This window comes from Lepisma saccharinum, chromosome 30, assembly GCF_977018435.1.
Source record: "Lepisma saccharinum chromosome 30, izLepSacc3.1, whole genome shotgun sequence".
Taxonomy (NCBI): Eukaryota; Metazoa; Arthropoda; class Insecta; order Zygentoma; family Lepismatidae; genus Lepisma; species Lepisma saccharinum.
The window spans coordinates 27,628,860-27,652,101 of record NC_139258.1 but is presented as its reverse complement, the minus strand read 5'-3'; the positions used below and the strand labels follow the sequence as shown (position 1 = coordinate 27,652,101).

General features: G+C 40.6%; 1 protein-coding gene and 1 non-coding gene across 2 annotated transcripts in view; both read left to right on the top strand.

Annotated features, from left to right (window-relative positions):
• The window catches only part of LOC145981997 (autophagy-related protein 16-1-like), a 731,341-nt gene that overhangs the window by 572,434 nt on the left and 135,665 nt on the right, over positions 1–23,242 (top strand). The gene's annotated exons all lie outside the window — the stretch shown is intronic.
• On the top strand, positions 13,631–13,703 carry TRNAR-UCU (transfer RNA arginine (anticodon UCU)). Its single transcript has one exon. It is a non-coding gene; the product is annotated as a tRNA-Arg (tRNA).

The window sequence follows — 23,242 nt, the reverse complement described above, 5'->3', positions numbered from 1 at the left end:
TAATTATCCGGCAGCTGTGAAATTTATACACGTATCTTTTGAAGGTTAGTACTAAGTAAAAATCACTTGGATTTAATTCTAGTAACGCCATCTATGAGTCAGCCTACGAACCTTTCAGCCCAACTGTTACAGTAAATAAATTCAACATAGACCTATATAACGACACATACCACTGTTAACCTTTCTCAGATGCCTTTTTATACGAGTGTTTACGAGCACATCTTTTGTGGCACGTATTTTTTTCAAGCACAAGGCTTTACATTGAATTTATATTTGCCTTTATTTGTACAACCTTCATATCTTTCACATTAAAACGTAAGAGGTTTATTGGAATTTAATGAAACTGTTAATTTTAGATTGTCAGATCAGCACAGAAACAGCTCGCTTGCACTTCATACATGCAATTTACATAAGGTAATTCGAAAAACAACTTAGGGTTCATGGACGTCCGCAGGATTTTTTCCAGGGAGGGGCAAGGTAGGTATTTTTTTCCAGGGGGGGCAAACAAGGCACATTTTCCCCCAAAATAGTATTGTTCCCTAAAAAAACATTGCTTAAATTTGAATTTATGGTGTTCATGCAATAATTAACACATATTATTGTGGTTGAAATGAAATTACATGTGTGAAATACATAATTTTTGGTTGACTTTCATTTTCCAGGGGGGGGCCACGGCCCCCCCTTGCCCCCCCTTCCGGACGCCCATGTTAGGGTTACATTTTAAAGTAATGCTAACTTTAACTGAGCTACTACTCAAAACGACGAGTAACTAAGGTTAAAGCGGGAGGAGTCTGAACAAAGTATCTGGCGTATAATAATAATAATACAAATAATAATAATAATAATAAGCGTAACCCTGTCTCGGAAATCTCCTACAACGGCTGGGGGTTCGACGTGTTATCTCCACGTCACCCTACTTCTGCTTGAAGATCTCCACACCTCTGGGTAGGATCGTGGGAGGGAGACTGACAGTCGGAAGATAGGCCCAGGCCCTTTCGAGGGCTATCGAGCCATGGGTTATTATTGTTATTTAATAAAGTTTGTAATCAGTATGTTAATAAAATTAAACTGTTATTAAATAGTTTAATTTAATTTAATTTAACCCGTGGTTCTACAGCCCGTAAGGGTCTTGGCCTATCTCCCGACGACAAGGCTTTCTCCCACAATCCTACCTAGAGGTGTGGAGATCTTCAACCAGTAATGTGGGGTCAGCACGTCGAACTCCCAATCGTTAGAGGAGATTTCCCAGACCGGGTTACGCTACTCACTCATAGCTCCCCAATTTCCTCACGATGGTGGGTTGCCACCGGTCCTACACACAGGCCGAAAACCCAGGCGAACTCGAACCCATGCCGTCCCAATTATTATTGTTATTACTACATGAACAAGTATACAAAAGTAGATGTAGCAGCAGTATGTATTTATTATCTATGATCGCTTATTCTAGTTAATAGGACTAAAAATGTGTATAAAAACAGGCTCTCATCCATACAGTAGCTCTCTCTGCTATCAAAGAAATTAATGCCATTTTTTTTAGAACGAATTATTTATTGAATACCAGAAAGGTTGCTTGGTCCAGTTGATGGAAAATAAAGCCTGTGATCATGATTTTATGCGTATTATTAGAGGTGACGAGAGAAAGTGTGGGAGGGAGACCGGCAGTCGGTAGGTATGCCCAGGCCCTTCATGGGCTGTTGCGCAAAGGATTATTATTATTAGTAGTAGTAGTAGTGGTAGGCATAAATTTCCGCAGGCACTGTCAACTCAAAGTTGTGTAATCACAACTTTTATTTTATTTGGACTTGATAAGTTTTTGGCGGGGTCAGGCCCCCATGTATCCCCTCCTCGAAATGCGTCCTTTATCGAGTTACTTTCCTGAACTGCAACCGAGACTTTTCGAATAAGTTGTAATAAGTGTAACACTACAACAGAAGAAACGTAACCCAATGACCGCCTGGGTTAAAACCGAGTTTCAAGTCCAATTTTAATCGAAGTTTGAAAGATAACGTTATCGAACAGTAATACATTGTGTAAAAAATGTCCGTTACAAGAACGATGCAGATAAGCCGATTCCCAGCAAGTTCCTTCCGCTATCTCTTCTGCAAAGTCTCGCACGCGGCTGACGGAAGTTTTGTATATTCGCTACTAGATGGCACTGGCACCCAAGGTCACAGGAACGACGCTCCTCGTCGTTCTGTTTGTTTACCTTTCCTCCGCTACATTCTCAACACTGCTGAGCTTGCATTGAACTCAACAAGAGTTGTTTTTGTCCTTGTCGTTAACATTGCAACACATTAATATGAGAAACTGTCAACTTTAATCGAACATGTCGAATGCACTTCAAAATGGTATAATGGTTTAGCAAGTAACAAGGAATGAAGTAAAGGTAACGTAGGTGAAAGCACCATGTCCTATCTTAATCTCAAATGCATTATTATTATCATCATTTTTCTTCGTGGCCGTGCGGTCTAAGCTACTTATGTCCTCTGGACTCCGACTGGACGGCATGGGTTCAGTCTCTGGGTTCTCAACCTGTGTATGGGACCGGTGGAATGGCAACCTACCATCGTGAGGAAATTGGGGAGCTACGAGTGAGTAGCGTAATTCGGTCTCGGAAATCTCCTACAACGGCTGGGGATTCGACGCGGTGACCCCACGTCACCCCATTACCGGTTGAAGATCTCCACACCTCTAGGTAGGATTGTGGGAGGGAGATTGGCAGTCGGGAAATAGGCCTAGGCCCTCCAAAAGGCTGTAGAGCCACGGGTTATTATTATTATTATTAGTTTATGGATGCACGTTTATTGCGCTACATATGTTAATGAAATGATCTGATTGATATTTGATGAGGATATCCTCTTCTCTCTTTCTCTCTCTCCCGGGGCGGCGACGAGTTCATTACGTGTGGGGATGGGGCCAAGATTGGCAAACTTTATAAACTATATGTGAGTGTATATGTGTGTTGCATATAGTTTTTAATATACAACGTCTTCCTTAATTTTTGTGTCTATTGGGATATGTATGTGTGTAATTGATAACACAAAAAAAATACGGGAACAGAATAAACGCAGTGGCGTGCTCAAGATTTTCGAAAGAGAGGATTATGCCTTATGTTTTAGTAGTGTGCCATATATTTTGACAAATTTTCTAGCATTTACAGTTATTTCTTAAAGAGATGCTGAGCCAAAGTGGGAGGCTATAACCCCCCCCCTTTTTTTAGGGCACGCTACTATAGGCGCAGCAGAAACTTCTTTAAAAATAAATTTTCTTGAGGAAAAATCCGATTTGTTTACTGATATCTTTAGTCGGCATCACATAAGTAACAAGGGGTGACCGGTGACCCTTTCGGAATTCGCTGAAATATCAACCTCTGGTTCACGTAGTATACCTTGGACTGCATTTACCAGACTAAATCCTTTCACCAATTTGATCCTTATCTTCGCATGAGCCAGAAGTTGAAGAAAATTGAAGTAGAATAAAACAATCAGAATTGAATTGTTTTTTAAGTCCACTTTATGCAGAGATAGGCAAATCGGGACTGGAACTACAGTTTAAAGTGGGTTCCGAACCGTTGTACAATGTGCCTCCACTGGGTATCGAACCCCAAATCAGCCAAGTCGGCATCATCTGGCTCCTGTCCAATTCCATATAGTAATCAGTCTTTTGTATAAGTAACCTCCGTGAGGAAATTGGCGAGCTACGAGTGAGTAGTGTAACCCGGTCTCGGAAATCTTCTATAATTGCTGGGGGTTCGACGTGCTGACCCCACGTCACCCCATTACCGGTTGTAGAACTCCACACCTCTAGGTAGGATTGTGAGAGGGAGACTGGCAGTCGGGAGATAGGCCAAGGCCCTTCGAGGGCTATCGCACCATGGGTTATTTTGTTATTATTATTATTATTAGGCAAAAATATTAGTCTGCGCCAACGGTTATTATTATTTATTGTCTTAATAGGGTTACAATTAATTCATAAAATATTTAGTAGAAAATAGTATCAATTCAAATAATGGATTGATGCTCTACAAAGAGAAGAAAGAACCTGTACAAAAAATATATGTAAGGAAAATAAGTAGAGTTGAAAAAACGAGTGCGTAGAATTTTCTACACTTGCAAAGTAAAATAAGAAAGCATGACGGGGTTATATACAGTGGACTCTGTTTAATTCTAGATAATTCGAACAGAAGTTTATTTCCCTTGAAATCATCTTTAATGTCGTTTTGAATAATTCCATTTTTTTCTTGTTCTCTTGGAGTTCCAATTAAAAACAGTCCACTGAATATTCCATTTTCTTTTATGAAATCGAAGTGTAAGGATGTGTGGATGTTAGTCCGAGCAATGAGGATGAAAATTTTAATATATCTGCGCGCGCACGCACGCACACACACACGTACGCAGAGAGAGAGAGAGAGAGAGAGAGAGCACTGAGAGCAATATTATCTGCAGCTAAGGCATGCTTGCCAGTCCCTTCCTCTAGAATCACGTCTCAGAAGATTTTTTCTGCACCAGTCCCTCTGAGAAAGGAAATGATAGAGACAGACTCAAGGGCTCCTTTACTTTACCTTCCAAAAGAACCTCAACATGCTCTCTCCCGAGCTCCACTTACGTACATATGCGATGACCTGAAAAACGCCATCAATATTACACATGTGTATCTTCCTGACGCACAACCAACAGAGTCCTCCAGGAAGGACCGAGGTGACTGCTTTGATGGCAAGATGTGGTAATGTTTTCTCAATTAGACTCGCAGCACAAAAACAAGAGAGTACCCAGTTAACGTCCAGGGTAGCTCGACTATTAAGCCAAGCAGGCATTTAGTAAACATTAGGAGCGAGAAGGCCTTGAATTGTCAATACATTTAGCAGAACGTTCATCTTCCACTAACTATGTGCATAACGGTTGGTCGTAACGACGCCATGAGACACTTTCGCACTAGTCGTAGAGTGAGCGCTCGAATTACAAAGCAAAGAGAGTTGTAAACTGGACACCGATCCAGCCATCAGCTAAATTATATGTGTGTTTCCTGATTCTCTCCCTTCATTATCGTCTGCTCGTTTTGAGAACCGTTGACTCGGGTAAAAGATAGAGCTTGTAACTTGGTTCCGCAAAATATCATCGATACAGGCAGAACATTTGCTCGAATAGGTCTAAGTGTGTGAGCACGCCAAATAGATACTCTCTCTCTCTCTCTCTTTCTTATATTCCCGTTTTGCCCAATAGCTCATTAGGACAAGATTATATGTGCTTTGCGACTAGACCGGAATCTTCTGCGAATAAAACTTTCCTTTTCGCCGACCTCAACTGAAAGGTAAGAACATAAAATAAGGAAAATTTGCACCTCGCATTATTTTATTTCTCCTGCTTCTGAGCAAAACTTTCCTTTCAGATTGGGCGAAACAGGAATTCCCTTCGCCTAAAATGGCGATTATCTTGAGCGGATAAGCCATTAGGAGAAACGGGAAGTTCTGATTTCTCTCGGTCGCGCAGGATCTGCCAACAGCCAAAAGTTTATCATTACTGGCGGTACGTATATTCCCTTCCATTCCCACAAGCAAAGAACGAAAATACCGATGCAGAAATTGCCACTCCTTGTTATTTTTTTTGCAGCTGATTGTACTATCGTTTTCTAATGTACCACAGTAATTTTAGTAGCACTTACGGATAACTTTGCATAATTATATTTTTTGTCGCCACACCAAACCTACTTCTTTTACCTCAGAAAAAGTTGTGTGTGTTTAAAATCTGTCTTCCCATCCTTTTAGGCACAGCTTTCCTTTCAAAAAAAGACATCGTATAGATGAAAGTGTATGGTGAAATATAGAACTGGCCGAATAATAAAAAAAAATACTCCCCATTTACAGTCATAAACGAATTTGATAAAACTGCCATAAACAGTGAATCTTCCCCATGGTATAACTAAACTTTATTGAAAATGTTTTTTGTCTTGATACGGCCAATCAGACTTTTTCTCCCCGTGTAGTACAGTGGTGGGTTTTGTTATCGTCCAGAAGTACAGAGTTAACAAGATACGAAATATTTTCATCGGGACAACCCCCACCCCTCCCAGTCTTTTCTGAAAAAATGCAATTAAAGTTCTTCAGCGGCCACCTGCTGAGTTTCTTGAACTCGAATTTCTCTCCGAATGCCGACCGGACCGGACTGCTCTTCGCAGTAAAAATAACACTCGCAATGTTTTCATTCTTAGCCTGAAAAATGCAGTTGTCAGTTTGAAAGTGCTTTCACACAGCCAGGACGATTCGTTCTTAACGTCATATTCCGGTCATTAAGGTAAACGACTATTCCACAAGTCGATGAATCTCGAGTCTTTCATAGTGGAAAAAATAAGAGTTGGTTTCCTCGACAATACAAATAGTCATGTAATATGCTTTAAAGTTATTTGAACAAAATAGGAAGAAGAGACTAAAGTCGTGTAGAGTTCAACGTTGTGTGGCGCAGAAATCTGGATGTTACGAAGTGAGGAAAAGCGACTAAAGTATGTTTGGCGAAAGAACAGACTAAACAATTCTATTTTCGTATTTTCCGTCGAAAGCCAGAGAGGGTCACGTGAACCGCTGAACCAATCGGCTTTGTCCAATTGCCGTGGTGAGGGGAAATTCTCGTGGTATTCTGCGTTGCCAAATTTTTCGTTTCGAGTCGTGTTCGAAACAGACAACCTCATCAAGGCGAAGCCTAATGGTTGCCGCCGGGTAGCAAGCGAATGGGTCTCCGATTCCATGCCTAAAATGCGAGCGAAGAGTGCATGTTGGCAGTAAAATACATCGTGTGCGGCTGGACAAAAATCAGGCAACACCGCTTTCCCCTCCTTGAAACTCCCACAACTGGAGGCGAAAAGTCTTTGTTTCCTGAAGTTTATTCCTTGGCCGGTCGTGCTTTAGAAGCTTTAGATGTATGGCTATGGCGAGGAATGGAGCTCATGAAATGAAGAGAGTTGGTGAAAGAAAAGCAATGCTGGAAATCATCATGATAAGGAAAAGGAATTTGCTGGGATACTGGCTAGTTAAAAGACACACTGGAAAGAATGGTTAATGCGGAAATGATCAGGAAAAGAAGAAATCAAGTAATAGATACAATGTTAAATTAAATAGGTCCTGCACTGATATAGGGAGTATGGTGTAAAATTAAAAAGGCTGGAGGTTGAGTTTTTCGTTTTTTAGTTCCATTTATGCACAGACAAGCTAACCGGGACTATACCTACAGTTTAAAGAAATCCAATCCATTATGTGCCTCCACTGTGTATCGAACCTGGGTCCCCTTATTTACAAGGCGACGAGAGGCCCATCTGGCGGTTGCACTGAAAAGCTTGCTCACTGGATAGAGAATAATGAATGAATGAATTTGTGTGTATGAACTTATTTACACATACATACATCATAGTTGCAGTACTTCCCGTAATTGTTAGAGCGTTGGAAAAACAGCCACCTGGTCAAACATCCAAGCAAATTAGGGTAGTCTATTTTATGTATATACATAATAAATACATAGTAGTTGCTACAAAATAAGGACTCCACAGCTGAAATAGATTTAAAAATTGCACTTACTGTTACTGTTAGCGACAGGATAACTTGAATTAACCAGTACCATCGGAATTATGCCGCCTGCTCTGTTTGTACATATAGGGTGATTCAGAAGTGATGGTACAAACTGAAAGGTACACGCTAGGAGAAGCAACAAGGGTCCGCAATTGAATTGTCTGCCAGAAAATGACTGATATATGTATGTGTGTGTATTGCCACGATCCGCCAATGACGACTTTGGTGATACCTATGCTCAACGTGCAATGTCCTCCTTGCACACTTGTCCACTTCATGCCATCCGAGTTTGGCTAAATACAAGATAAAGTTGTGTTACATAGTTTTATTTGATTGTGTTGCATAATGATAGAAAAGAATAGCATTCGACCCACTCGGACTAGAGTCGAGATAAATCTTTCACCGAAACATTTGCTTTTGCATCACACACCATGCTTACTGACCTAGGCTAAACTCTAGCCTTGTACCAGGCACGTATCCAGGAGTATATTTCGGGAGAGTTCGGACCAAGTGTCTCAAATAATAATAATAATTATAATTATATTAAATGAATTAAAATAGTATTAATTAAAATAATTCAAATTAATTAACATTATATGTTTATTATATGAATAGGTAATAAGATGGTATGAGGATAGTGATATAACAGCACGTATTCATTATCTAGCTTACGTATAGTTAAGGTAGCCAAAATTTGTAACAAAAGAAACTTCCTTATCAAGGAAATTAATGTCAAATAGATAAACAATTGAATATTGAATGTCAAGAAAGGATGTTAGATCCAATTGACGAAAAGTCAAGTTCCACGTAATATTTTATATTTTATGCATATTATTATAAGTAGTAATAAATATTGCATAAATCTCCTTTGGTACTGTCATTGAAAGTCATATGATTTCTATATACTCCTTGCCTTCCAATGAGTTCTGCGAAAATAAATAACCCTCGATTAAGCAACAAGTATATTTTCATTATTTAATTTTAGTTATTTTTTTATTTCATTATTTTCATTATTAATTTTAATACTTAGTAAGTCTTTCGGGGAGTCCGGACCCCCTGGACACCCCCTTTCCTTAATTACGTCCATCTTGCACATAGCCTTGTGTTAAGGTAAAGAGATAAGATTGAACTTGCGGATAGTTCCGTTTGTTCGTTTGGTGTTTATTTGGTCAAACGTAAAAAAGATGTGAGGAATTTTCAGCAACCGAAGTCTATTCTGTTTCAAGTAGGGGGTATAATTGTGTTAGCTTTTGGGTGTGCGTGTTCACAGAGGTGCTTTTGTTGATTGTTAACTCCATTGACTTGCATGCTTTACCTTTGCCATGAGGAGTTGCCATCCAGTTTGATGAAATGTTATATATAACACTTAATGCAGCCGGAAATCCTGGTGTAAAATGTTTCCCATAGCTTCTTTCTTGGATATTTTGCTTCCTTTTATTTTAATTTGCCCAATTTATTGTCTCACTTCCTTCATTTATTGCATCGGTGACACGTAAAAATTAAGAAGTTTGCTTGGTTCTTCTTCATTGCCATGATATGCTTCGTATATTTTTCGGCTTGTGTTCAGGGGATAATCGCAACTGGACCTACAGTTTTACAAGCACCAGAACAAAACGAGACGAGACTTGGCACTGGTTCGTCTCGCCTCGCGAATGAGAAAACCTGTCTTGTTATCGATCTGGAGTTATAAATGCTTATGTTTTTTTTTGTGACGAGTTGCAAATGGCTGACTTGATTGCTGTGCTCGAGTCTGGTCACGGGAGGTATTTTCTGGGGCTGTTACATTGAATAAATTCCTAAGTACTATGCAAAAATCAAAAGTGCATCTTTGGACCGAAATAAAAATATTAGTCTAGCTTTTGTGTGTGCTGGGAAGACTTAAAAGGGACAGACTGATCAACTTCGGGGTTCCCTCCCTCTACCCCCTCTGAAGTGGAAAAATCTAGATTTCGTCTCTACACTCTGTCTCGGCAATCTGCGGAGCATGGCCGTGCATAACTGCGAACATTTATTTAAATAAACTAAAACCTATTTCCTCCGCCAGTCATTCTGTCAGTATGTCGAAGTAATATACTTATATGTACTAACTAACTATATGCGTACTAATATATACTCAAGAACAAAGATAAAGACACTTACCTCCTGGAAAAGATAAGAAACCTGGAACTCCCCACCCTCACCCCCTTCAATTCTTGCAAGAGAGGATCTATGGAACATACTCCCTCTGTCCCATAATTATTGTCCGGTATGCCAAAATGGTAACTTTTTATTTAGGTTCTTTTGGATACTTGATCGGCCAATTTGTACTGATCCTTGAGTAATAACGTTGTATGACACATTCCCGTGTTTAATTTACTTCTTCTGTATACACCAATGTCACAGTTTGAATGTCGTGCAATTATTATGGGACAACAAACAAAAGTGTACCGACCAATAATTATGGTACAGACGGAGTAACTTGGTGCTGTGTCAACGTTGACGTTTGTACCTCATTGCCATAAAACACGGTGGAAAACAGAAATATTTTATCATGATTGATTGGTTGATTTTACTTCGCTTTCCTTCCACATTTGGCTAATCGCGAAGACGAAGATGAGCGATGATATGATTAAATTGATGAAGGGATACTCACGTAAAACGCACATGCCCAGACTGGGATTCGAACACGGGACGCCTGGCGTCGTTGTGTGCTGTGCTAACTACCCCGCCACCAATGTACAGAATCAAAGGAAATGTATGTCGGATCGATTCCATGCCGTGCGCTCCTTACAAAAATCGGCAATATTGATAAGGATTGAGTTTCTCTCTTTCTACCCAGAAGTAATTACAACGTGCTACGATGCCAAAGATCCCGGGTTCGAATCTCGACCTGGACGTGGGTGTTCTTTGTAAGTGTCCATCAAGTGTCCAAAAATAGCAGAAAAGCAGCGGTAAATAACAAAAATCAAGTTTATCTTACTACCATTCGTAGTTTTACGTGGAGTACGAACTACAAAATTTGTCCAATCGGATCCAAGCATGTGGGAAAATAAGTTTTATGACTACGAGTACAGGTCCAAGGGCCAAGGCGGTTACCCTTGCATCTTCTGGAGGAGAATTAAGGTGCAGAGGAATTTGCGTCATAAGCGCTGTCACCATTTCCGTTACAGCGTCTCCCCCTTTCATTCAAAGAACCCGAAATCACAGGAAGTTGGTGTCCCTTCGGTAGGTCACTGGTGTCGCGTACAATGACACCCATTATTGTCCTCTTCAAGATTTTTATTTTTATTTTAATGCATAGCGGTGTCGGAGTTTGGTACGGTGACCTGACTAAAAAAAAGCCCCCCTTGCCAGTGTCAATTGGCTTCTTGCTGGCACTCTCAAAGGTGAAGCCTAAGTACCGTATACCTGTGGAAATTGCTATGCCATCTTCTCCGAACTTTTGTCTCAACTTCCGAATGAAAAACCGCTACATTGCTTGATTAGCGTTTTATAGAACAAGGAACTAAAGCGTTAAGCCTGATGCTTGTTCCGTTGCGTCGTGCATGTAAGTGTTAAAATTGTAGATAATTATGATTTGTTATTAGCGCCATCTTGCAGCAGGCGAGGCGGTACTTGTTCGTGCTTGGGCGTTTGCAAGCATGCGTTTCCCAAGCCTGTAAACTTACTGTGTATATCTTGGCATGCCCTCTTGAGAGTTTGCATTGTAGACAGTGGCGGGCCATGGTTTGAAATGTGTGCTCTGATTCTACGTGCACTCTTGCGCACAGTTGGGCTAATCGGGGCTGGACTTACAGTTTTGAGTGAGGTTGGAACAACTATATGTGCCCCCACCGGGTATGGAATCCGTGATTACAAGGGGACGATGTTACCACTACACCAATGGGAAGGCCACTTGAAATCTATGTGTGTCTTGGGAGTCACCAGACGCGGATTCTGAAATATTCGGACTCCGGGTAATTTCGAATCTGGTTACCGGATTTTTCGGTTCTGGATCCCGGTACCCGTTCTCGATTCTGGATCGATGGTCGATTCCAGATCCGTGTATCCATCTTCGGTCCCAATCCGCGTACTCGATGTTCGGTTCGGATCCAGTTACCCGATTTTCTGTACCATATTCGAGTACGCTATGTTTGGCTTCTAATCCGGGTACCTGATGTTCTGTTCCAGATCCGGGTACCCGATGTTTGGTTCTGGATACAGGTACCCAACGTTAGGTCGCAGATGCCGGTACCAGTTTTCTCCAACTAAAGTTTATTCTTGAATCTTTTTTTAATTATACTGAGCAGCCTTTTGCCCTACATATATTAGAAAGTAAAAACCAATGTTTATGTAACATCGCGCTACGACGCCCGGGGCCCCGGGTTCGAATCCTGGCCTGGGCATGGATATTTGTGAGTGTCCATTCATGAATTTCGTCATATCATCACTCATCCCGATCTTCGCAAATTAGCCAAAAGTTGCACAAAAAGCGAAGTAAAATAAAGCAAATCAAATCAATGTTTATGTGTTAATAATGAAAAAGACAGTAACATGATCAGAAACAAAGTAAATGTAAGTAGTTTCTTGACTGCTGTAACATTATTTTTGAGTGGTAGTAAAACAAAATATTGACATTAACAACTATGTGCAGTATATTAGAAAAAAATCCGTTGCGCAACAGCCCATGAAGGGCGTAGGCTTACCTACCGACTGCCGGTCTCCCTCCCACGCTTTCCTTCGTCACCTCTAAGCCTAGAGATCTTCAACCAGTATTGGAATAGTCGGGGGGTCGGCCCGACGTATCCCCCGCCGTTATAGTAGGTCTCCGTGACCGGATTACGCTCACTCACTCGGAGCTCCCCAATTTCCTCAGTGCAAAACAAAACTGTTTCATCCATATACTATTAAATTTTTAAAACTCAAATTAAATTTTTTAAACTAGTCAGGTGTTTTAAACGTGACCCACGAGTACTCTTTACGATGTTTTTCTTTGTTAACTGAATATATATGTACAGCCACTGAACAGATTTCTGTGCACAGTAAACAAAATGACACGGATTAATTGAAAATACAAAGTTACTAAACGCAAATAACCACAGAATATCAAATATGAGGTATCAAAATGTGTTTTAAGCAAGTCTAAAAGAACGTTTAAAACAAATTGTATTAAAAGTTTAAAAGAAACTGTTTTAAACATGTTTATTCGGCCTACGTATAGGGCCGGTGGCAACCCACCATCGTGAGGAAATTGGGAAGCTCCGAGTGAGTGAGCGTAATCCGGTCGAGAAGACCTACTATAACGGCTGGGGATACGTCGGGCTGACCCCCCGACTATTCCAAAAACTGGTTGAAGATCTCAACGCTTAGAGGTGACGAGAGAAAGTGTGGGAGGGAGACCGGCAGTCGGTAGGTATGCCCAGGCCCTTCATGGCCTGTTGCGCAAAGGATTATTATTATTATTATTATTATTATTATTATTATTATTATTATTTTGAGGGGTGTCCATCCACATAGGCGCCCAAAAGTCAACCTCACTTCCACGTAGTACACCCTGGACTGTATTTTGCTGGCGACTGGCACTATGGCCAGTATAATTTTGTGTGTTTTGTCATGTTTTTTTGTCCTTGTGTGTGCTGAGTGCCCCTTTACAGTCTCAGATTTAGCGAAAGTCAGAAAATTTTAGTAACACGACACTGAAATTATGTTATTTAAGTTATAGTAAGGGGCTGACGTACCCAAAATTTTAAATCCAAATTCAGAAATTCAAAATGTTTATTTTGAACATGCCATTGCCAACCTTGTTCCCCTGTCTGCCTTCAACGCTGGATGCCAAGAAGTGAACTACTTGAAAAGTACATTGCCTTGCCACATGTTGCTCTTCGAAAGTGTGCTACTGCAGACGCACATGCACGCCACTTATCGCTTTGGTTGTATTTCATAGATAATAACATTAAGATGGTGTATCCGCACGACTAAATGTACAAAGGCAGCGTTAAAAACAAAGCAGATACTTCCGGTGACAAGACAAACGCGTAAGTGGCAGCTGGCACCGTTCCACGTGAAGGCCATCCCGTGCACCTCTCGTGGCGTCAGCTGCTTCAAGGACCATGGACGTCCGTTGTCCCTGTAGCGCAGAGGATAGCGCACTGGACTTCTAATCCAGGGGTCGTGGGTTCGAATCCCACCAGGGATGCTTGAGTTGTAAAATTTTTTTTCGCCTCACCAGAATTTTTATATCATGTACTTACATGTGCATTTAACATTTGTTGTAATATGTAAGCAGAAATTCTCAATTCGACAGTCTATTTGGTAAAGAAGTTTGTTCGTTTCATATCCCATATAATGACCATGTGTTGCGTGATGGGGAAGGGAATAAAGTGATGCGCTGAAGGAGGGGCTGATGGTGATAATAACCCACTGTCCAGGGATTCATATAAAGACAGAAAAGAGAACGCCTTCTGCAGGAAAATGTGGCAAAATACACGTGTATGACTTTGGTGCTTAAAAAGCAAGTCACGAAACTACTGGCGCGCCACTGACGGATATGATATATTTTTATTGCAGTAACCCTATATGTATTTACAAGAAAAAGGGAACATGTGTACTGTTAGGTATGGTATGTAAGATCTTGCGTCGAATGACATGGGTACCTGGGGGAAACCCTGGGGGGGGGGGGGGGTAAGTGGCTGATCACATCATCCCCAATCACGACCGGATCAAGAAAGTGTGGCGCGTTACCCCCACACCCCCTATACGCCTTCATGGCGTGGTGCTAAGCACAGGGGAGCACTTTACCTTTTTTTTGTAAGATCTTGAAGCAATAGATCTCGAACGATTACACATATCGAATGTCTTTTGATCAATACGAACTATTGCAGAAGAAGATTTATCGTCACTTGGTCCCTACTTGCTTTTGTTATTTCTTCTTATTGCATTCCAATAGTCTGTTTCAAACAAAACTCTCCCAACCCTAACTTTGACGGCTTAACATAGAAAATGTGGGGGATATACTACGCGGTTTTTTTTTGCATCACGGAATCTCTTCTATTGAGATATTTTAAAATACATTCATTTGTCAGCCTGCCTACCTGATACAACAAATTCTAGCTCAAGTCATATTATTTTTTTTTTTTCGGGTGAGACGAAATATAAATTATTGTCACATGATCATAATTTGGAGCTTTGTTACTGGCGATATGCTAGTCTTTAACTTGTAACGCTTACTGGGTGTGGAAATAGCGATTTCAAGTATGAAGTGAAAAAGTGGTCTTCAGTGGCGCATAATTGTAGTTGTCATTCTAATTTAGATAATAAGAGCCAGGATTTTCAAACATTTGGAATTACCGAAACTTGTGCTAAACAAGTTTTATTCTTGGAATCACAGCCCACCTGCAACGACTTTCACTTCTTACTGACCTCTTTCCAAACTCAAAATTTCCTTTCCTATTTTTATTTCCGTCTTTTTGGATAACGTTTTACTTCCCCTTCACAAGAGTAGGAACCCGGGACCTCTGACTTCGTAACGCGTTACGTTCAATCCCTCACTCCAAATTTCGGCGTAGTATGTAGATTTAACGTATATTCGGTCGTATAAAACACATGCAGGTGTGGTGCATTATGACTGCACAGGACTGTGGGTGTATATCCCCTCCCGATGTCTACGGCAATACAAACTACCGTTGTGATTAATGCGTAACTATTTGGTTTCATTATACATTTATAGTGTTTTGTATTTTGGTTCAGTTTTCTAAGCTGTACCCATAGTAACCGTATTCATATATTATCATCGACTTGTGATTGTATATTTATATTGATATAGAGCAATGTATTGGTGTGAGTATTACTTGAATAATCCCCAGTTTAGCTGTGCCGACCACCGTAGCAGAGTGGTTAGCACATCGCGCTACGATGCCAGGGGTCCCGGGTTCGAATCCCGGCCTGGGCATGGATGTTAGTGAGTGTCCGTTGATCAATTTCATCATATCATCACTCACCCCCATCTTCGCAAATTAGCCAAAAGGGGCACAAGAAGCGATGTAAAATAAAGCAAATCAATCAAGAAAGGCCCAGTTTAGTGTACGTAATAAGTTAATGAATGACCAACGAAACGAGGTTGTCAACCGTGAATATCCCTGCACTTGACTTTCAAATGTTGGCATTCAAAATGTTTAAATCCGTTTCTTCGAGGAGCAATTGTTTATATTCGAAGAGCTGTGGTGTTCATAGCAAGCAAACCCATATTCGATTGGAAACGTTAAAAGACAAATATTTTGCCATCGTATCTTATCCTTCCACATACTGACTTTTGAGAAGAGTTAGCGCAATTTTAATTCATGTTATATGCAACTTTATTCCCTTTATGGATGACATGCTGCTTTACTCGTGACTTTTACAAGGGTCTGTACCTATGCCGAAAGTTTGTCCTGTTTTCAAATTGTGCATTTACAAATTTACTTTTATTTCATTTTTGCCGTCTCGGTTTTGGTGCGTAGCGACTCTGTTGATGTTTAATTGGGTATTTACGAGAATAATCATGATAGAAGGTAATAAGAAGCCGTCAACCATCTATGTAATAAACAATCAGTTTTGAGTCCTAAATAAGCTTCTCCCTAACTTTCTAACAATTCCGCGATAAGTAAAAGAAACTCCACATTATGGGCATTATATTTCCAAAGTTACGTCTACAGTATATTCTGTGCCACTCCCAGGAAAAAAATCTAGTTTCACTTTCTTCCAGTAGTTGCCTGCAGTTTCCATGTTGAAAATCTATTGTCCTTCACTAGAAATTTCCCATACCCAGGGGCGTGTAGCGATCTACGACCTGTCAGTATTGACTAGGGCTATGATTTTCATGACAGCATATTTTTTTATTTTTGTAAGGGTCGACCCCCCGACTATTCCAATACTAGTTGAAGATCTCCACGCTTAGAGGTGACGAAGGAAAGCGTGGGAGGGAGACCGGCAGTCGGTAGGTATGCCTAGGCCCTTCATGGGCTGTTGCGCAACGGATTATTATTATAAGGGTGATGTGTTCCATAAACATATAGAAATTCATATTATGAAGAAGCTAATTAAATTTAGGTGCTTTTTAAGGGCATATTTGGCCATTTTTACGTGATAGAGCATATTTTGATGGATTTTCGGTCATTTTCAGCATTTTTTTCGCTTTTTTAAGAAATAAACAGTCATTTTCGAAGTGGATTTGTCTTTACTCCCATGTTCAATCAAGTTCTTTTACTGCAGCAAAATCTTTTTCGTTTTTATTTGAAAATCAGAAAGTATTCATTGTGCGTTGCGATTCAGGGCCCATAAGTGTGCTCCCCTGTGCTTTGCACCACGCTATAAAGGCGTATAGGGGGTCTGGAGTTAGGGCCCCACACTTTCTTGATCACGGCCGAAGGTGGGGGTGATGTGATCAGCACCACGCCCCTGAGGGCCCATAAAGTGAACTAAAAGAAGTACGTATGTGAAAATATCTCAGCATATGATAGATATTGATGTTTGAAACAGTCCAGTTATAAGGGTATATTTTTCAAACTATAGTGCATATTTTGTAAAATTTTAGCTCATAATTTAGGTAATTTTTATGTCAAAAATCCTAGCTCTTGTATTGACGTTAAAGACAACGGTCACTTAGCCTATGAGAAGCATTAGAATGGGTTGTTCCTAAGTGCTAAACATTCCCTGCAGGCAGAAGGCGCGTGTCATAATTCAGCCTGTGAACTCTTGAACCACGTTTGCCCTCTCCGGCTCATGGCTGGCCCCAGTCGAGAGTACTTGATCTTACACCTAGGGATTTTAATTAACAGTCTTCTCTTGTCGTCCACAAGCCATTAGGTTTTTGATAATTGTCTTTGGCCTTAAGAATTCCCCTTCCCATTGTTTTGCCGTAAGTTTCAATGGAAGCCTATTAAAGTGAATGTTACTTGTCTTGTTGCCTCTTATAATTCTATATAATCTTGTAATCTACGTTAGGAGGAGGGGGTGACCGGATGTCGGACAATTATTATATAACCAAGTAACGGTTGAGCGTCGGGAAGCACCGTTTTGTCATCTGAATCTTTCTTTCGCAGTCTGATGTGAACAGCTATAAAACAAACATCGCAGTGTTGCCTCTTCGCTTGACAGCATTGCCAGGTCATTAACTTGCGATTGAGGGTTGCTTTTTTTCGGTCGTTATTCTTTGTCCGCGTCTACGAGCTTGTTAGGATTATCAAAATTGAAGGGACCGAACAGCCAATCGTACAATTGCTTTTTAACCCTTGCTTACCTGAGGGGAGGCCTGTCAGGCCAACCACCTCTATTTTTCAAGTATGAAACTTTTTATAAGAAATTGAAAATAAATTACATTGTTCACTAGGATGTTCCCAATATTCTCTATTACTTTTGTTCATAAAGACACAATGTAATGTACGTAAATAGGAGGCAAAATGCACTTGGTGGGCTATCAGACGCCATCTTTGAATGCGTGTCATTCGAGACACTCGTGCCAGTGACAGTGTACAATTGGCTGCTAATGGTGGTAATTTTTGTAATTATTACAATTAATAAACAATTTTACCTCTATAAACAAAAAAAGCACCAATGAAAAATTATTATGCTTTTGTGAGGACTAGTGAACGGTGAAATATGTGTGTGACACTCATATGTAATAGTTGGTTATTATTTTTTATTAATGATGGGCCGGTCCCCGTGGCGGAGTGGTTAGCACATCGCGCAACAACGCCATTGGTGCCCGGGTTCGAATCTTCTGGGCTTGTATGTTTGTGAATGTCCATTCATTAATTTCATAACATCACTCATCCCCATGTTCGCAAATTATCCAAAGGTCGCACAAGAAGCGAAGTCAAATATAGCAAATCAATCAGTCAATCAATTATTAATGATGGATATTTTTGTAATTATTATAATTCATAAATAACTGCACATATATAATCAACAAAGCATTGATTAAATAACAAAATGGTTTCTTGAATTTTAGTGATAAAAAATGTGTCGGCCTGTGGGCCCCCTCCCCCTCTCAGGTAAGCTAGGGTTAAGTTTCTGGAAAGATCCACATCCCCCCTGTGAAACCTGATTCCGTTTTTGTCAGAGTTAACGAGTTTTGCACATACGATTCGAGGAGGTGGATTTTTATAGAGCGACAAGAAATGATGCGATCCATCATTTCCTTGTTGAGGAAAAACTTTAGGCAAAAAAAGCTTTTTTCGGTTCCTAATCTGTTGCCCGTGTAATATCTTTCCATTCGGCTTTCTTCAAAGGTAGCGGTCTCTGATTCGCAACGTTTAAAAGCATTATAAATGATCCCCCCCTCTCCAATCCATCTTCCTTCCTTCGCGAAACTCTTCTGCCCCACGTTTCTCGCATTAGCGGCAATATTTTGCGGCTTTTATCCCAACCTGAGTCTTCCTATTGGCAGTAGTTTATTTCCCCCACACTCTCGCGTTCCTTCCGCCCTTCTTCTCCCGCTCTGTATTACCATACTCGTCTGACTGCTCCAGATCTTGCTTGATGGATCAATTTGTCCATTTTTTTCAACGTGCTCGTTTTGTGGAAGCGGCTTCGTACCCAAAGGAAATGCCAAAAAGGAAATAAAAAGGCATGTTTGCATAACACCGTCATTACGGACAAGAGATTCGCCCAGAAGTCGTTTTCATTTTATTGGAGGTGAGGCAGATATGGCGCTTGTTGCATTGGCCACTTTCCAAGAGACGATAGACTCGCTCCCGTTGATGGTCAAAGAGCCCTTCCCTTTTTATTGACCTTACTGCTTCATTTAATTCCTCCCATTTGTTTAAATAGCATTTCTCTCGGCTGAATGATGCTTTGGTGTAAAATTTGAAGATGTAAGTAATAGTACTAACATCCTTTGATATATTCTCATAAATACAGGGTGTCCTCATGACATCTCCCTGATTTCAAATTACAATTGTGAGGAAACTATTCGACATAGAGTCTTGCGGTTTGCGGCATCATGTAAAGCAACTAAAAAAGTTTTTTTCTCGCGTGCTGACTAATTAGCAACGATGACGACAGCACAAGAGAGAGTACAGTGAGTGGTGTGGTATGTGGAATCGATATCCCCCAATTTCAGTTCAAAGACATTTCAGACGCGCGTTTGAACGGGAGCCACCAAACGTGAAGGCAATTAAGGCTTGGTATGAATGACAAGTTCCTAGCCACTCCATCACCCTTGACATGCTAGTGCGCACACAGGTCGGGATCGAGTATCAGCTAGACATTTTGAGGGTTACGAAAGGATTCCATGTAGAAGTGCACTAATTTTTTTTTTTTTTTTTAGTTGCTTTGTACGATGCCGCAAACCGCAAGGCTCTATGTTGAATAGTTTCCTCGAAATTGTGATTTGAAATCAGGGAGGTTTCGTGTGGATACCCTGTATATTCTCTTTTAGGGGGGGGAAACTTTAATCAATGCATAATCATGTCTTGATAACAGCTTCTAATATGTATACTCCGTTCCAGCATGGTACAATGCCGCGCGTAACAGTAGAGAAGGGGAGAAAACAAGTACCTGCGGTCGCTTTGTCCCCTCCAGCCCTCTCGAATCACTACTTACGCAGAAGACTCGTTTTCGTTCGCCACAGATTCCTGGAACAGGGTGTGGTGCAACACAATAGAGAAATTAGTTCTGAATCTCGTATAACGCTTCACTAAAGAAAATATAGCCTTATGCTTTATTTGTTAACAAACTAGGCTTTTTGTTAGAATTTTAAACATTTATTGCAAGAACTAATCCCTCTGTATAATAAGGGCCTCCCCGTCGTCGCCTTGTAATCAATAGTCCCGATTAACCTTACTGTGCATAAATTGAACTTAAAACACAAATTCAAATAATCAAACCTCTGTAGAATTAATTAAAACTTTTTTTCTATCCTCTGAATAAATGCTCTGATTTTATTTATCGCCACTGGGCCAATTATATTTTATGATGCATTTTTATTATTTTACGTTTATTATTGTCTGGGCTAATTACTGCGATGAAGATGAACAATCATAGGATATATAAAGCTTCTTGGCGACTCGGGTTAGCAATCCTGAATGATGGTGAATATGGATGAAACTCAGACTAAGAGATGGCAGCACCGTAAAGATTGAAACAAAATTTACCTTTAATTTCAAAACTTTAAAATGTGCAAACTACATTGATCACTATAGCATCGAATTAAGTAATGGAATAAACAGAACGATTCAAATCCCGAGTCTATAGAGCCTCAAGAGAAGAACTGAGCTCACATGAAGTAATTGCACGGAAAATTGGATAAAATTCACGTATTTTAAAGCACATGGCCAAATTTATGTTGCGGAAACCAGTAAATAAAAATAAGTATTTGATGTTGTACAACTTGTCGTAGTGGAGAACCTTGATTGTCTTTGATAGTATTGTATTTATTTTTTGCGGAATTGGATTTTTAAAAATAACTAAAATAATAAAATCATATTTGCTTGAGTATACTTGAAGGCCACAGTTATGCGCTGATTATATTCCACACTATTTTAAATAACGGAAAGGACCCGAATATCGTCCCTTTTTTTAAAACACAAAAAATTAAGTTGAAAAAGCTAAGTGCAAAAATGGAAAACAACACGATTCAGTAGAATATTATAAGTGCAAAAATGGAAAACAACACGATTCAGTAGAATATTATATAAATATATTTCTTATATACGTGGGCTGTATAAATAATATACAAAATACCTGCGAAAAAAGTTTCTTAAAAGTGCTCAAATGCACGAAAGTAAGGAATGGGTTGCCTAATATCGTCCCCTGCAACCATAATGAGAAAAACTTAAGCTGATGGACGTTGGACTGAAAAAAATAACGCAAACGTTTATCTAGGCACTTAAGCAAACTGAACAGGTGAAGTGAATAGGTGGCTTCTGTCCTCCAGTACAGTCCTCGTGGCCCCACTTTTTACAAGTTGAGCATTGCACCCATTTTTCACCAATCCTGTAGGCAGAAAATAAACCATCACAATACAAGCACACGGCATCTTCTACACTGTCTTCATAATCCTCGTCTCCGTCTGGATAATCGTCATCGCTGTCGTCATCATCTGTGCTTACAAGTTCAGGTTCTTCCTCATCTTCCGATGATGAACTTTGATATTTGATGTTCTTCTTTCTGTTCTTTCTTCAGGCCCATTTTTTTCTTGCGAACTGCTTCCACGGCTCGAACCATAGCTTCTTTATCCCACTGTTTTCTTCGTTTTGTAGGACCAGGAGTCATCTGAAACGATGAAAGCGCAATGTAACTGGGAGCCTAGTATCGTCCGGGGACGGTATTTAGCACACATAGGGAGACGATATTCGGATCTATCCTATAAGCACTATGGCGTAATGATTGAGCATGACGTGGTACGAGAAACGACCAATCAAATACATTTAACTATACTTTACAACCTCTATTTTGATGTACTAGATTAAGGTAAAGTGAAACATCTACCTTTCTGTGATGCGGTGGTAATGAATACAGCACTCCTAGACTTTTGGAAACAGCAAAACACTTATTTTCCACAACACAATCGCTAGCGTGCACACAGCAACCTTTGTTCTCTCACTGCATACTAAACAGGCCACGTTCAAATAGTTCTGCCTGTTTTCCGTAGTTGGCAGCACGTTACAACGCCAATGCCATGGGGGACGGTATTGGGAGAGGGAACGATAATTGGGTCCCTTCCCTTATCAATTCCAGTAGATCAACCTGTTACTTTGTAGATTGTTCACTCTTAAGGAAGTAAAAACCCTGTATGTTTTGCCACCTGTATTACCTTCGAGTTTACAAAAGATGCTCAATTACCGAGAGTCTTAAGGTAGAACCCCGTGTGAGACATAAATGGGTTCGTCCTGTGGAAGACAAGAAGATGGCCACTCGTCAGTGCAACGCTTATGCTCCTCCCCCCCCCCCCCTTTCCCTTACAGCTATACCGTGGAGTAAAAATTGTTAAAAAGTAATGATTTTTGTGACTCGTCTGTAAGAAAAATAATCCGTTGCGCAACAGCCCATGAAGGGCCTAGGCGTACCTACCGACTGCCGGTCTCCCTCCCACGCTTTCATTCGTCACCTCTAAGCATGGAGATCTTCAACCAGTATTGGAATAGTCGGGGGGTCGGCCCGACGTATCCCCAGCCGTTATAGTAGGTCTCCGTGACCGGATTACACTCACTCACTCGGAGCTCCCCAATTTCCTCACGATGGTGGGTTGCCACCGGCCCTATACGTAGGCCGAATAAATTCCGACCAGAGCCGGATTCGAACCTACGCCGTCCCGCAGCGATCTCAAGACGAGTGAACGCCTTAACCCGCTCGGCTACGGAGGAGGACCGTCTGTAAGAGTAGGTCTCGAAATATATACACAGGGTGTTTCCGTGACTTTGATTCAAACTTGCAGGGTGGATGGACACTGACCCAAGTACCAATATGAGCTGAGGAACCCCGGCCTGGAAACGCGCCATTAAAAGGTTATAAGCCAAATCTAGTTGGAGCTGCCTATGACAGTGGTATAAGACAAGTGAAAGATGCGGCTTCCAGATTTAATACGGACATTACTGCAGTGTATCTTAGCACTCTACGACACCCATTGCACCCCCTTCTGGCAAGAATCCTTGCTGTCTGTAATATTTGATTTTACTGCTGAAAAACAGCTTACATGCCTAATACAGCAGTTTGTGATGACATATATGACATATACACAATATTACAATTTAAAAAAAA